The following is a 17,007-nucleotide window of genomic DNA, read 5'->3' as shown; positions in this document are numbered from 1 at the left end:
TCACATAGCCTTACTCAGTCATAGTGGATATCACAGTCACATAGCCTTACTCAGTCATAGTGGATATCTCAGTCACATAGCCTACTCAGTCATAGTGGATATATCAGTCACATAGCCTTACTCAGTCATAGTGGATATATCAGTCACATAGCCTTACTCAGTCATAGTGGATATATCAGTCACATAGCCTTACTCAGTCATAGTGGATATATCAGTCACATAGCCTTACTCAGTCATAGTGGATATCTCAGTCATATAGCCTTACTCAGTCATAGTGGATATCTCAGTCCACATAGCCTTACTAAGTCCATAGGGATATCTCAGTCACATAGCTTACTCAGTCATAGTGGATATCTCAGTCACATAGCCTTACTCAGTCATAGTGGATATCTTAGTCACATAGCCTTACTCAGTCATAGTGGATATCTCAGTCACATAGCCTTACTCAGTCATAGTGGATTCTCAGTCACATAGCCTTACTAAGTCATAGTGGATATCTCAGTCACATAGACTTACTCAGTCATAGTGGATATCTCAGTCACATAGACTTACTCAGTCATAGTGGATATCTCAGTCACATAGCCTTACTCAGTCATAGTGGATATCTCAGCCACATAGCCTTACTCAGTCATAGTGGATATACTCAGTCACATAGCCTTACTCAGTCATAGTGGATATCTCAGTCACATAGCCTTACTCAGTCATAGTGGATATCTCAGTCACATAGCCTTACTCAGTCATAGTGGATAACTCAGTCACATAGCCTTACTCAGTCATAGTGGATAACTCAGTCACATAGCCTTACTCAGTCATAGTGGATAACTCAGTCACATAGCCTTACTCAGTCATAGTGGATAACTCAGTCACATTGCCTTACTCAGACATAGTGGATAACTCAGTCAAATAGCCTTACTCAGTCATAGTGGATATCTCAGTCACATAGCCTTACTCAGTCATAGTGGATATCTCAGTCACATAGCCTTACTCAGTCATAGTGGATATCTCAGTCACATAGCCTTACTCAGTCATAGTGGATATCTCAGTCACATAGCCTTACTCAGTCATAGTGGATATCTCAGTCACATAGCCTTACTCAGTCATAGTGGATATCTCAGTCACATAGCCTTACTCAGTCATAGTGGATATCTCAGTCACATAGCCTTACTCAGTCATAGTGGATATCTCAGTCACATAGCCTTACTCAGTCATAGTGGATATCTCAGTCACATAGCCTTACTCAGTCATAGTGGATATCTCAGTCACATAGCCTTACTCAGTCAAAGTGGTTAACTCAGTCACATAGAATTACTCAGTCATAGTGGATATCTCAGTCACATAGCATTACTCAGTCAAAGTGGCTAACTCAGTCACATAGCCTTACTCAGTCATAGTGGATATCTCAGTCACATAGCCTTACTCAGTCATAGTGGATATCTTCAGTCACATAGCCTTACTCAGTCATAGTGGATATCTCAGTCACATAGCCTTACTCAGTCATAGTGGATATCTCAGTCACATAGCCTTACTCAGTCATAGTGGATAACTCAGTCACATAGCCTTACTCAGTCATAAGTGGCTAACTCAGTCACATAGAATTACTCAGTCATAGTGGATAACTCAGTCACATTGCCTTACTCAGTCATAGTTGATATCTCAGTCACATTAGCCTTACCCAGTCATAGTGGATAACTCAGTCACATTAGCCTTACTCAGTACATAGTGGATAATCTCAGTCAAATAGCCTTACTCAGTCATAGTGGATATCTCAGTCACATAGCCTTACTCAGTCATAGTGGATATCTCAGTCACATAGCCTTACTCAGTCATAGTGGATATCTCAGTCACATAGCCTTACTCAGTCATAGTGGATATCTCAGTCACATAGCCTTACTCAGTCATAGTGGATATCTCAGTCACATAGCCTTACTCAGTCATAGTGGATATCTCAGTCACATAGCCTTACTCAGTCATAGTGGATATCTCAGTCACATAGCCTTACTCAGTCATAGTGGATATCTCAGTCACATAGCCTTACTCAGTCATAGTGGATATACTCAGTCACATAGCCTTACTCAGTCATAGTGGATATCTCAGTCACATAGCCTTACTCAGTCATAGTGGATATCTCAGTCACATAGCCTTACTCAGTCATAGTGGATATCTCAGTCACATAGCCTTACTCAGTCATAGTGGATATCTCAGTCACATAGCCTTACTCAGTCATAGTGGATAACTCAGTCACATAGCCTTACTCAGTCATAGTGGATATCTCAGTCACATAGCCTTACTCAGTCATAGTGGATATCTCAGTCACATAGCCTTACTCAGTCATAGTGGATATCTCAGTCACATAGCCTTACTCAGTCATAGTGGATATCTCAGTCACATAGCCTTACTCAGTCATAGTGGATATCTCAGTCACATAGCCTTACTCAGTCATAGTGGATATCTCAGTCACATAGCCTTACTCAGTCATAGTGGATATCTCAGTCACATAGCCTTACTCAGTCATAGTGGATATCTCAGTCACATAGCCTTACTCAGTCATAGTGGATATCTCAGTCACATAGCCTTACTCAGTCATAGTGGATATCTCAGTCACATAGCCTTACTCAGTCATAGTGGATATCTCAGTCACATAGCCTTACTCAGTCATAGTGGATATCTCAGTCACATAGCCTTACTCAGTCATAGTGGATATATTAGTCACATAGCCTTACTCAGTCATAGTGGATATCTCAGTCACATAGCCTTACTCAGTCATAGTGGATATCTCAGTCACATAGCCTTACTCAGTCATAGTGGATATCTCAGTCACATAGCCTTACTCAGTCATAGTGGATATCTCAGTCACATAGCCTTACTCAGTCATAGTGGATATCTCAGTCACATAGCCTTACTCAGTCATAGTGGATATCTCAGTCACATAGCCTTACTCAGTCATAGTGGATATCTCAGTCACATAGCCTTACTCAGTCATAGTGGATATCTCAGTCACATAGCCTTACTCAGTCATAGTGGATATCTCAGTCACATAGCCTTACTCAGTCATAGTGGATATACTCAGTCACATAGCCTTACTCAGTCATAGTGGATATCTCAGTCACATAGCCTTACTCAGTCATAGTGGATATCTCAGTCACATAGCCTTACTCAGTCATAGTGGATATCTTAGTCATATAGCCTTACTCAGTCATAGTGGATATATCAGTCATATAGCCTTACTCAGTCATAGTGGATATCTCAGTCACATAGCCTTACTCAGTCATAGTGGATATATCAGTCACATAGCCTTACTCAGTCATAGTGGATATCTCAGTCACATAGCCTTACTCAGTCATAGTGGATATCTCAGTCACATAGCCTTACTCAGTCATAGTGGATATCTCAGTCACATAGCCTTACTCAGTCATAGTGGATATCTCAGTCACTATAGCCTTACTCAGTCATAGTGGATATCTCAGTCACATAGCCTTACTAAGTCATAGTGGATATCTCAGTCACATAGCCTTACTAAGTCATAGTGGATATCTCAGTCACATAGCCTTACTAAGTCATAGTGGATATCTCAGTCACATAGCCTTACTCAGTCATAGTGGATATCTCAGTCACATAGCCTTACTCAGTCATAGTGGATAACTCAGTCACATAGCCGTACTCAGTCATAGTGGATATCTCAGTCACATAGCCTTACTAAGTCATAGTGGATATCTCAGTCACATAGCCTTACTCAGTCATAGTGGATATCTCAGTCACATAGCCTTACTCAGTCATAGTGGATATCTCAGTCACATAGCCTTACTCAGTCATAGTGGATATATCAGTCACATAGCCTTACTCAGTCATAGTGGATATATCAGTCACATAGCCTTACTCAGTCATAGTGGATATATCAGTCACATAGCCTTACTCAGTCATAGTGGATATATCAGTCACATAGCCTTACTCAGTCATAGTGGATATATCAGTCACATAGCCTTACTCAGTCATAGTGGATATCTCAGTCACATAGCTTACTAAGTCATAGTGGATATCTCAGTCACATAGCCTTACTCAGTCATAGTGGATATCTCAGTCACATAGCCTTACTCAGTCATAGTGGATATCTTAGTCACATAGCCTTACTCAGTCATAGTGGATATCTCAGTCACATAGCCTTACTCAGTCATAGTGGATATCTCAGTCACATAGCCTTACTAAGTCATAGTGGATATCTCAGTCACATAGCCTTACTCAGTCATAGTGGATATCTCAGTCACATAGACTTACTCAGTCATAGTGGATATCTCAGCCACATAGCCTTACTCAGTCATAGTGGATATCTCAGCCACATAGCCTTACTCAGTCATAGTGGATAACTCAGTCACATAGCCTTACTCAGTCATAGTGGATATCTCAGTCACATAGCCTTACTCAGTCATAGTGGATATCTCAGTCACATAGCCTTACTCAGTCATAGTGGATAACTCAGTCACATAGCCTTACTCAGTCATAGTGGATAACTCAGTCACATAGCCTTACTCAGTCATAGTGGATAACTCAGTCACATAGCCTTACTCAGTCATAGTGGATAACTCAGTCACATAGCCTTACTCAGTCATAGTGGATAACTCAGTCACATTGCCTTACTCAGACATAGTGGATAACTCAGTCAAATAGCCTTACTCAGTCATAGTGGATATCTCAGTCACATAGCCTTACTCAGTCATAGTGGATATCTCAGTCACATAGCCTTACTCAGTCATAGTGGATATCTCAGTCACATAGCCTTACTCAGTCATAGTGGATATCTCAGTCACATAGCCTTACTAAGTTATAGTGGATATCTCAGTCACATAGCCTTACTCAGTCATAGTGATTTATCAGTCATATAGCCTTACTCAGTCATAGTGGATATCTCAGTCACATAGCCTTACTCAGTCATAGTGGATATCTCAGTCACATAGCCTTACTCAGTCATAGTGGATATCTCAGTCACATAGCCTTACTCAGTCATAGTGGATAACTCAGTCACATAGCCTTACTCAGTCAAAGTGGCTAACTCAGTCACATAGAATTACTCAGTCATAGTGGATAACTCAGTCACATAGAATTACTCAGTCAAAGTGGCTAACTCAGTCAAATAGCCTTACTCAGTCATAGTGGATATCTCAGTCACATAGCCTTACTCAGTCATAGTGGATATATTAGTCACATAGCCTTACTCAGTCATAGTGGATATCTCAGTCACATAGCCTTACTCAGTCATAGTGGATATCTCAGTCACATAGCCTTACTCAGTCATAGTGGATAACTCAGTCACATAGCCTTACTCAGTCAAAGTGGCTAACTCAGTCACATAGAATTACTCAGTCATAGTGGATAACTCAGTCACATAGCCTTACTCAGTCATAGTTGATATCTCAGTCACATTGCCTTACTCAGTCATAGTGGATAACTCAGTCACATTGCCTTACTCAGACATAGTGGATAACTCAGTCAAATAGCCTTACTCAGTCATAGTGGATATCTCAGTCACATAGCCTTACTCAGTCATAGTGGATATCTCAGTCACATAGCCTTACTCAGTCATAGTGGATATCTCAGTCACATAGCCTTACTCAGTCATAGTGGATATCTCAGTCACATAGCCTTACTCAGTCATAGTGGATATCTCAGTCACATAGCCTTACTCAGTCATAGTGGATATCTCAGTCACATAGCCTTACTCAGTCATAGTGGATATCTCAGTCACATAGCCTTACTCAGTCATAGTGGATATCTCAGTCACATAGCCTTACTCAGTCATAGTGGATATCTCAGTCACATAGCCTTACTCAGTCATAGTGGATATATTAGTCACATAGCCTTACTCAGTCATAGTGGATATCTCAGTCACATAGCCTTACTCAGTCATAGTGGATATCTCAGTCACATAGCCTTACTCAGTCATAGTGGATATCTCAGTCACATAGCCTTACTCAGTCATAGTGGATAACTCAGTCACATAGCCTTACTCAGTCATAGTGGATATCTCAGTCACATAGCCTTACTCAGTCATAGTGGATATCTCAGTCACATAGCCTTACTCAGTCATAGTGGATATCTCAGTCACATAGCCTTACTCAGTCATAGTGGATATCTCAGTCACATAGCCTTACTCAGTCATAGTGGATATCTCAGTCACATAGCCTTACTCAGTCATAGTGGATATCTCAGTCACATAGCCTTACTCAGTCATAGTGGATATCTCAGTCACATAGCCTTACTCAGTCATAGTGGATATCTCAGTCACATAGCCTTACTCAGTCATAGTGGATATCTCAGTCACATAGCCTTACTCAGTCATAGTGGATATCTCAGTCACATAGCCTTACTCAGTCATAGTGGATATATTAGTCACATAGCCTTACTCAGTCATAGTGGATATCTCAGTCACATAGCCTTACTCAGTCATAGTGGATATCTCAGTCACATAGCCTTACTCAGTCATAGTGGATATCTCAGTCACATAGCCTTACTCAGTCATAGTGGATAACTCAGTCACATAGCCTTACTCAGTCATAGTGGATATCTCAGTCACATAGCCTTACTCAGTCATAGTGGATATCTCAGTCACATAGCCTTACTCAGTCATAGTGGATATCTCAGTCACATAGCCTTACTCAGTCATAGTGGATATCTCAGTCACATAGCCTTACTCAGTCATAGTGGATATCTCAGTCACATAGCCTTACTCAGTCATAGTGGATAACTCAGTCACATAGCCTTACTCAGTCATAGTGGATATCTCAGTCACATAGCCTTACTCAGTCATAGTGGATATCTCAGTCACATAGCCTTACTCAGTCATAGTGGATATCTTAGTCACATAGCCTTACTCAGTCATAGTGGATATATCAGTCATATAGCCTTACTCAGTCATAGTGGATATCTCAGTCACATAGCCTTACTCAGTCATAGTGGATATCTTAGTCACATAGCCTTACTCAGTCATAGTGGATATCTCAGTCACATAGCCTTACTCAGTCATAGTGGATATCTCAGTCACATAGCCTTACTCAGTCATAGTGGATATCTCAGTCACATAGCCTTACTCAGTCATAGTGGATATCTCAGTCATATAGCCTTACTCAGTCATAGTGGATATATCAGTCATATAGCCTTACTCAGTCATAGTGGATATATCAGTCATATAGCCTTACTCAGTCATAGTGGATATATCAGTCATATAGCCTTACTCAGTCATAGTGGATATATCAGTCATATAGCCTTACTCAGTCATAGTGGATATATCAGTCATATAGCCTTACTCAGTCATAGTGGATATATCAGTCACATAGCCTTACTCAGTCATAGTGGATATATCAGTCATATAGCCTTACTCAGTCATAGTGGATATATCAGTCATATAGCCTTACTCAGTCATAGTGGATATATCAGTCACATAGCCTTACTCAGTCATAGTGGATATATCAGTCACATAGCCTTACTCAGTCATAGTGGATATATCAGTCACATAGCCTTACTCAGTCATAGTGGATATCTCAGTCACATAGCCTTACTCAGTCATAGTGGATATATCAGTCACATAGCCTTACTCAGTCATAGTGGATATATCAGTCACATAGCCTTACTCAGTCATAGTGGATATATCAGTCACATAGCCTTACTCAGTCATAGTGGATATCTCAGTCACATAGCCTTACTCAGTCATAGTGGATATCTCAGTCACATAGCCTTACTCAGTCATAGTGGATATATCAGTCATATAGCCTTACTCAGTCATAGTGGATATCTCAGTCACATAGCCTTACTCAGTCATAGTGGATATCTCAGTCACATAGCCTTACTCAGTCATAGTGGATATCTCAGTCACATAGCCTTACTCAGTCATAGTGGATATCTCAGTCATATAGCCTTACTCAGTCATAGTGGATATCTCAGTCACATAGCCTTACTCAGTCATAGTGGATATCTCAGTCACATAGCCTTACTCAGTCATAGTGGATATCTCAGTCACATAGCCTTACTCAGTCATAGTGGATATCTCAGTCACATAGCCTTACTCAGTCAAAGTGGATATCTTAGTCACATAGCCTTACTCAGTCATAGTGGATATCTCAGTCACATAGCCTTACTCAGTCATAGTGGATATCTCAGTCACATAGCCTTACTCAGTCATAGTGGATATCTCAGTCATATAGCCTTACTCAGTCATAGTGGATATCTTAGTCACATAGCCTTACTCAGTCATAGTGGATAACTCAGTCACATAGCCTTACTCAGTCATAGTGGATATCTCAGTCACATAGCCTTACTCAGTCATAGTGGATATCTCAGTCACATAGCCTTACTCAGTCATAGTGGATATATCAGTCACATAGCCTTACTCAGTCATAGTGGATATATCAGTCACATAGCCTTACTCAGTCATAGTGGATATCTCAGTCATATAGCCTTACTCAGTCATAGTGGATATCTCAGTCAGATAGCCTTACTAAGTCATAGTGGATAACTCAGTCACATAGCCTTACTCAGTCATAGTGGATATCTTAGTCACATAGCCTTACTCATTCATAGTGGATATCTCAGTCACATAGCCTTACTCATTCATAGTGGATATCTCAGTCACATAGCCTTACTCAGTCATAGTGGATATCTCAGCCACATAGCCTTACTCAGTCATAGTGGATATCTCAGTCACATAGCCTTACTCAGTCATAGTGGATATCTCAGTCACATAGCCTTACTCAGTCATAGTGGATATATCAGTCACATAGCCTTACTCAGTCATAGTGGATATATCAGTCACATAGCCTTACTCAGTCATAGTGGATATCTCAGTCATATAGCCTTACTCAGTCATAGTGGATATCTCAGTCAGATAGCCTTACTAAGTCATAGTGGATAACTCAGTCACATAGCCTTACTCAGTCATAGTGGATATCTTAGTCACATAGCCTTACTCATTCATAGTGGATATCTCAGTCACATAGCCTTACTCATTCATAGTGGATATCTCAGTCACATAGCCTTACTCAGTCATAGTGGATATCTCAGACACATAGCCTTACTCAGTCATAGTGGATATCTCAGTCACATAGCCTTACTCAGTCATAGTGGATATCTCAGTCACATAGCCTTACTCAGTCATAGTGGATATCTCAGTCATATAGCCTTACTCAGTCATAGTGGATATCTCAGTCACATAGCCTTACTCAGTCATAGTGGATATCTTAGTCACATAGCCTTACTCAGTCATAGTGGATATCTCAGTCACATAGCCTTACTCAGTCATAGTGGATATCTCAGTCATATAGCCTTACTCAGTCATAGTGGATATATTAGTCACATAGCCTTACTCAGTCATAGTGGATATCTCAGTCACATAGCCTTACTCAGTCATAGTGGATATATTAGTCACATAGCCTTACTCAGTCATAGTGGATATATTAGTCACATAGCCTTACTCAGTCATAGTGGATATCTCAGCCACATAGCCTTACTCAGTCATAGTGGATATCTCAGTCACATAGCCTTACTCAGTCATAGTGGATATCTCAGTCACATAGCCTTACTCAGTCATAGTGGATATCTCAGTCATATAGCCTTACTCAGTCATAGTGGATATCTCAGTCACATAGCCTTACTCAGTCATAGTGGATATCTTAGTCACATAGCCTTACTCAGTCATAGTGGATATCTCAGTCACATAGCCTTACTCAGTCATAGTGGATATATTAGTCACATAGCCTTACTCAGTCATAGTGGATATCTCAGTCACATAGCCTTACTCAGTCATAGTGGATATCTCAGTCACATAGCCTTACTCAGTCATAGTGGATATCTCAGTCATATAGCCTTACTCAGTCATAGTGGATATCTCAGTCACATAGCCTTACTCAGTCATAGTGGATATCTCAGTCACATAGCCTTACTCAGTCATAGTGGATATCTCAGTCACATAGCCTTACTCAGTCATAGCTGATATATCAGTCACATTGATTTTAATAAGTTTAAAACCTTTAAATAGAGATATAGCTTGCCTAAATCTTAGAGCATAACTCCATCATAAAGCTCAATTCAGTCATTAAGGCAAACGCAGTAATAGTGCTTGACTTAGTCGTGGAACAAAGCTTTATTAAGAACATAACGAAGTCATTGAACGTTATTGTGTAAAAGAACGCCGTAAGGCCATGGAACGTTACACAGCCGTAGAAATTGACAAAGGCCAATCACAGCAGTAATAACACCATTTACAGTCGATTCCCGTTCGCTCGAATTGGCTTGGCTCGATTTCCTCGTTGGCTCGAACTGGATCTAAAGGACCGATTTCTTTAAACTGAATGTTACAATTTCTGCTTGGCTCGAACTCCCCGAGACTCGAGGTATTTTCTCTGGCCTCTTGGGGTTCGAGTCAACATCGAACTACTGTACCCGCAAAGCCTAGGTTATACACCAATGAGACTATATTTCTTTACATTTGCTTAATTTGAACAGTTTATTCTAGAATATTTATCTGCATATGCGAAAAACATTTATGACGTCACAAGTATTTTTGTACTTGGTGTTTAAAAATGTGTGACTCTATTTCACTGTCGTTTTGGCCGCTGTCTTGTGCCCCTAAATAGGGTTTATTTGTTTAATTTTCGACTACTGTGCTTTGAAAAAAACGGGCCTAAGTCATACCTAATTAGAACTTTTATTACTACTCCTTTCAAAATAGAGTTCTATCCACGTTTTTATTGGAATTAGTGAAATAAAGGAAACTTGACTGTAGTTGTCTAAAATAAGAATATTTTTTTTATACTTTAAGTGTATTTTTTAATGAATTATAACCGACTTTTGCACCATGTTACCTTTTTCCGTCTATACATTATTTCCCCTATCGGAACTATTACAAGTAGGCGGTGCATATCAGTAAATTTTAACGTTTATCACGTATATAAGACGGTCTATACTAGAGTGAGTTATACGGTCCGCCCGGTAAGCTCAATCGGTAGAGCGTTGGACTGTGAATCGGACAACCCGGGTTCGATTCCTGGGCGGACCAGGTCATTTCTGTTGTGATTGGTTATGAAATCCTTTCTACAAGCATTCGCACTGTACCACTGCCCCTGGCATGTACAGAGGTTGTCAGTTCCTTGCAGAGGAGAAGGCACCTAGTACTGGTTAACCGCCTGATAGTCCACACCAGGATAGGTGTGCAGTCGTTGAACTGTCACTCTGGGACCCTTCAATGTGCTCACGCCGGGACCCGGAGAATAAACTACTGACACCACCACCAGTGCGTCATACGTCATAAACGGTAAAATTTACTGATAAGCACAGTCTACTTGTTATCGTAATTGTCTTATTCACTAATATCGCACTCTAGTTATTAAAAGTAGTCTTTGGCAACACGGTTGAAAACAGTTACATCATCTAACACTTGCATAATTAAATGGCGCGTGTAGAATTTAATAATTCGTTTTTACGGGTGCAGTCGCTATTTGTATCGCTAAAACTAAAGCAAGCAGATCAGTATAAGTATGGCGCCACAGACAAATTATATAGTCCTGCACGAACGCCAATAAAAAGAAAATGGTACGAGGCATCTGGTGATTACACACAATAAGTTAACACTAACCATGTTAAATTGGTTAGATCCTTAACTTTTGAAAACTTAAGTATATTCAGTAAAAGTTTGATGACAAAAAGAAATATTTTAATGATTTAAAACTGGTGGAATGAGCGTAGTGCACCAGTCATTTGAAACCAGTTTTGTCTCAATAGTTTATACATTCGGGACTCATCGGCCATTTTTATCGAAAACAACCTCGGATGTATGCCGGGACATCAGTTGAAGTAGATCGTATTTTTTTAATTATATCGTTAATCAAATGTAGTGTTTTAGAGTTGTATTTGTTGATCTAAGTTTAAATTGATTGCCAGTGAAGTGTATTATTGCAAACATAATTAGGATTCCCAAGAGTTAAGTCATAAAGTTTAACTGCTAAATAAAATTACTACGCGATCTACTTGCAGCGGACTTAAACATACAGCTTTTCGAGTATGTAAACTGTCCAAATACATCCGAGGTTGTTTTCGATAAAAATAGCCGAGGAGCTCCGAATGTAGTTTATATTGTGTGTGGCGGGTCCGTGGTCTTGTTGTAACACACTTGACAATCCTTGTCAATCCAGGGTTCGCAGGTTCGCAGGCTGCTCCACTAAACAATACTAAACGTCTTCTAGGAGAGATGCTTAATGGTCCCATGTGACAGTGCTATACACTGGTGCGCGTTTAAGAACCAGGGTAGCTCTAACCAGGGTTACATTATGTCTGTGCATTGTGCTCCAAAGACCTAAAACTACTAACAATCTTATCGGAGCACTCGCAAAATGGGCGAGGCCCGAGTGCGAGTATAAATAACCTTTCACAACACCTTTATATCGTGTGCGATTGAGATGGGTGTCCCTCCCGTACAGTGTGTGTATAACACGTGATTAATTACGTCATATATGCTACCTCGGAAGGCAACATTTTGCTTAAAATAAAGACTTAAATCAAAGATAACTTTTCCTTTACTACACCATTTTAAATAAAACAAAAGGCAGTATATGCCGCTTAAATTGCCCCGCCTTCATTTTATTACCGAAGTTTGATAAGGTGATTAGTTTCTTCAAACACTTCGACAAACCTGTTTCCAAAATAATGTTTTGACAGTGCTCCGTCAGACGGCCGTATTGTGAACAGGTTTGTCGAAGTGTTTTGGGAAACTAACTCTCAATCAAACTCTAGTAAAAGACCGAAGGTGGGGCTCCGTAAGCGGCATAGACTGCACCATGTTTCATTTAAAATGGAGAAGAAATAGTGATGTTATCTTTGTTTAAAGTCTTTATTAGAAGCAAAATATTGCCTTCAGATGTAGCATTTATGACGCAATTTGTCACGTGGTATACACACACTGCCGTAGGACACTTCTAAACGATGAAGACAGAACCAACCATTTTCAAGCATTCTTTACCACTAACTACGCTGCAAGTTGATCGCGAAGTTATTTCAGTTTAGCAGTTAAACCTAAAGACTTTATTCTAAATATTTATGTAATAATACACTTCACTCGGAATATATTTGAACTTTGAATACAAGTTACATTAAGTCGAATGGACAACAAAAGTAATAATAATTATAATACTACTACTAATAATAATGATAATAATAATAATAATAATAATAATAATGATGATGATGATGATGATGATGATGATGATGATGATGATGATGATGATGATGATAATAAAAATGATAATAATAATTATAATAACAACAACAACAACAACAACAACAACAACAACAACAACAATAATAATAATAATAATAATAATAATAATAATAATAATAATAATAATAATAATAGTAATAATAACAATAATAATAATAATAATAATAATAATAATAATAATAATAATAATTATAATTATAATAATAATAATAATAATAATAATAATAATAATAATAATAATAATGATAATAATAATAATAATAAATTCAAAATAAAAGTAAGAAAATAAAACCAATAAAATTAAATAAAAGGGTTTCAAGCAAATACAATCAAGAAACAACAAATTAGAATCCAACTTACTTTGAGATGTTATTTTTCAAAATCCACCTCAAGATTGGCGACTTTCAACTTCATTCACGTACATAAGCAAGAAATGGTGTACAATGACCTTATATTAGGTTATGACATAAATTCACTCTACTAAGATTGGGTGTTTGCTGGTCGACACGCTTCACTGGACCGCGTGAGTTTGAAAATTGGTGTAATATAACAGTTTTATTGCTTTAACCAGTATTTATTATAAAAACAATTATTTATAACAATCGTCATGGACGTTGAACATTCATTGACGGATGAAAGAGAATTAGGTCCAATTTGCTTTAATATTCCATGCATGTAATTAAGTACACTGTATTACATGAGAAAACCAAAGGATAAGATGTAAATTATGTTAGATTTTACCTATTAGGATTTTAAGTATTATAAGTGTGGCCTACTGGTTAAGGCGTCCGCTTACGGAGCGGGAGGTCAAAAGGTTCGAGTATCACAAGGGGCTTGTTCTGACATGGCCGGTTGCCGACCCAGCAGCTAGTTAAACAGAGAGGTACCGATTGCCTTTCTACCAGGTGCCTGGCGTATTGGATAGAAATTGGGGTAAAGATGTTCACGAATGTAGGTGTCTGATAAGCCCAACGGGCTGGCCCTTAACTAAGAGGGGTGACACTATAATAAACAAACTATTAACTATAACTATTATAGGAAGGTGTGGTACCCCGCCCATTTGGGTAGCAGCCTTCTGCTCTATCGAAGACCAGCATGTGTACCCCTTCTCCTAGCAACGAAATTGTGCGTTAAGTGATTTTTTTAACATTTGCACAGCCATTATGTTCCCTTGCGTCGAGTGGCTAAAACAAAAAATCGTCAAAGATTCTAAAGCGTCTGTTTATATGGACTTCCCTTCTCCCATCTTAGAATTAGATGCATTTTTCCTTCTTTTTTAAATTCATTTGATGATTATATATATGCACAAACTTAGTTTGTCTGGCAATTGAAACTGGCAAATACTTCAATTCAACACATTTTTTACATTTTTTTTGTGAAATTTACAATATATTTTTGTATTATATATATATATATCTTTACAGCCGATAAAATCTTAAAATCAAACCACTGGCACCGGATTTTCAAACTCAATCATTTTTTTTTAAAAACAAAAAAAAATCTTATAATTCCAAACTAAAAATTATAATACCGAAAATGTGAAAAAAATATTGTATAATGTTAACTAGTATATTATACAGTATAAAGTGCATATTTATAAAAAAAATATTTTTCAATATTTTTTCACATTTTCGGTATTATAATTCTTAGTTCGGAATTATAAGATTTTTTTTTTTTTTTTTTTTAAATGATTGAGTTTAGAAACTCGGTGACAGTGAATCAAACCCTGAGACAGTAGTTATAAAACATCCTTTTAAGTAAATGACTAACTTCAAAGTCAATTTCCATAGTTAAGTTTCTCACTGATTACATTATAAAATAATAAAGTGTGTAAAACAACTTTACTTTCATTTTTACAAAGTCAGAAAATCTCGATATTCTACTCTATTTAGACAAATCGAGATTTTCTGCCTTTGTAAAAGTGCCATAATTCATAGTTATTTATGCTAGATAGTTGGTATGAGTGACCCCTTTGATGAATCTGAAGAAATATATATATATTTTAGGTTATTTTAGGTAAAATGGCACTAAATTTTGTAGAGGTCAAAATTCAGCACATTCCCTCCAAATCACTGTGCATAATTATGTATACAATGAATTGAAATGGACAAATTAAAAGCATGAAACAACGTTTGTTTTCTTTTTATTATTTTTTTCTGTTTTTAAAGTACATTTAAGAAAGATGTAGCTAATCGGATTACTTTTTGTAAATAACTGACAAATACAGTGAATGAAGTCAATGGCGTATGACCTTAAGATAAACTTAATTTGCATATTGAATACCAACCTAGAAGTTGAGCAAATTTTACAAAGGATTATTTCTTGAGATATTTGGAGAGTATCCTTTAGCATGCAAACAAAAAGGTCTACGACATAATTATATGGTTTCAAGGCAAAATGTTCTAGACAAACCAAATACAAATGCCTTGTTCATCTTTATTTTAAATCAAAATGTAATTGGACCGATGAAGGACAGATATAAAACTTTAGGTTAGTTTATACTAATTTATCTTGGCTTGATTGTGCCGAAACCTGATGGCTTATAGAATCACTCTCGGGTCCTAGTGTCCCTTTTAAGAGGCCATGAGAAATAACCCCTAGTGACTTTAGACAACGTGAGCTTCCGGACAGGCGGGATTTTGAGACCGCGAAGCGGAAAGGGACTTTGACATATTTCCCTACTCGAGGCAGGCAATTAGACATCAAAAATAGCATTTTTAGTGAATCCAATTTTAGTTACACCCCCCCCCCCCCACACCGACCACCCATTGATAGGTAAATCAAGTATTCAAACATCAAATGGAATACGTTCACAACCACGATGGATAACCGTACACCGGACATAGTAGCCCTAGCGAGACGACGTTAACAACGCTATATGGCAATATGTATGTTTACAATAGGTAAGATTTAACATGATATTTCGTTTATTTGTTATTTTAAATGATAATGAATATTAATTGTAACCGTCAGACGTTTTATCTAACCAGTAAACCTTCGATAATATTGCAACGTTAACACGAAAAGCAAGTAAGCCTTTTGAAAGCCAGCCGAAGAATCTTAAATAAATCTTGGCGAGGAACAGAAAGGCATATATCTATAACGTAGAAAATGGAAATGTGTTGATTAAAACATTTGTTGCATAACTAAACCTACCACAAATTTATCGGAAGTATCGGATTTCATTTAAATAACTTATACCAGCAGTCTTATATCACTGGTGTGCAGATATTTACGCAGGAAGTTTCTCCATCCAAGACAAAATTTGGAAAGTTGTCAAACGGTAAATCGGTGAGAGAGCAGCTTTAACATGAACATTTATCTATAGACTCTACCCGCAACGTTGTCTTAAAGCTGCACTCTCACAGATATACCGTTACAACAACTTTTTTTATCTTGGAAAGAGCAAATATTTGCGTAAATATCTGCAAACCAATGATAAAAGATTGCTGATAAAAGATCAGATCGCAGATTTTCATATTTCCGTTCGAAAATTAATGTTTTAAGAAAAATGTATAAAACATCAATTTTTGAAATTAAATATAAAAATCTGCGAACTAATTTTGTCATTAGTCTTATATAACTGGTTTCCATGGATTTCCGCAAAAAGTGGCTCGTTCAAAGACAAAAAATAAAAAAGGGTCAAAAAGTTCAATCTTATTCAAAATCAATTCGCAAACTTGTAGAACAAACATAGATTTTGAGTGATTAACCTTTTACTTCTGTAACTTTTGCAATAATGCATTTCTGGAAAATGT

The sequence above is a fragment of the Mya arenaria genome, chromosome 16 (genome assembly GCF_026914265.1).
Source record: "Mya arenaria isolate MELC-2E11 chromosome 16, ASM2691426v1".
Classification (NCBI taxonomy): domain Eukaryota; kingdom Metazoa; phylum Mollusca; class Bivalvia; order Myida; family Myidae; genus Mya; species Mya arenaria.
The sequence above is the reverse complement of the archived record's forward strand: the minus strand, read 5'-3'. Positions refer to the sequence as shown.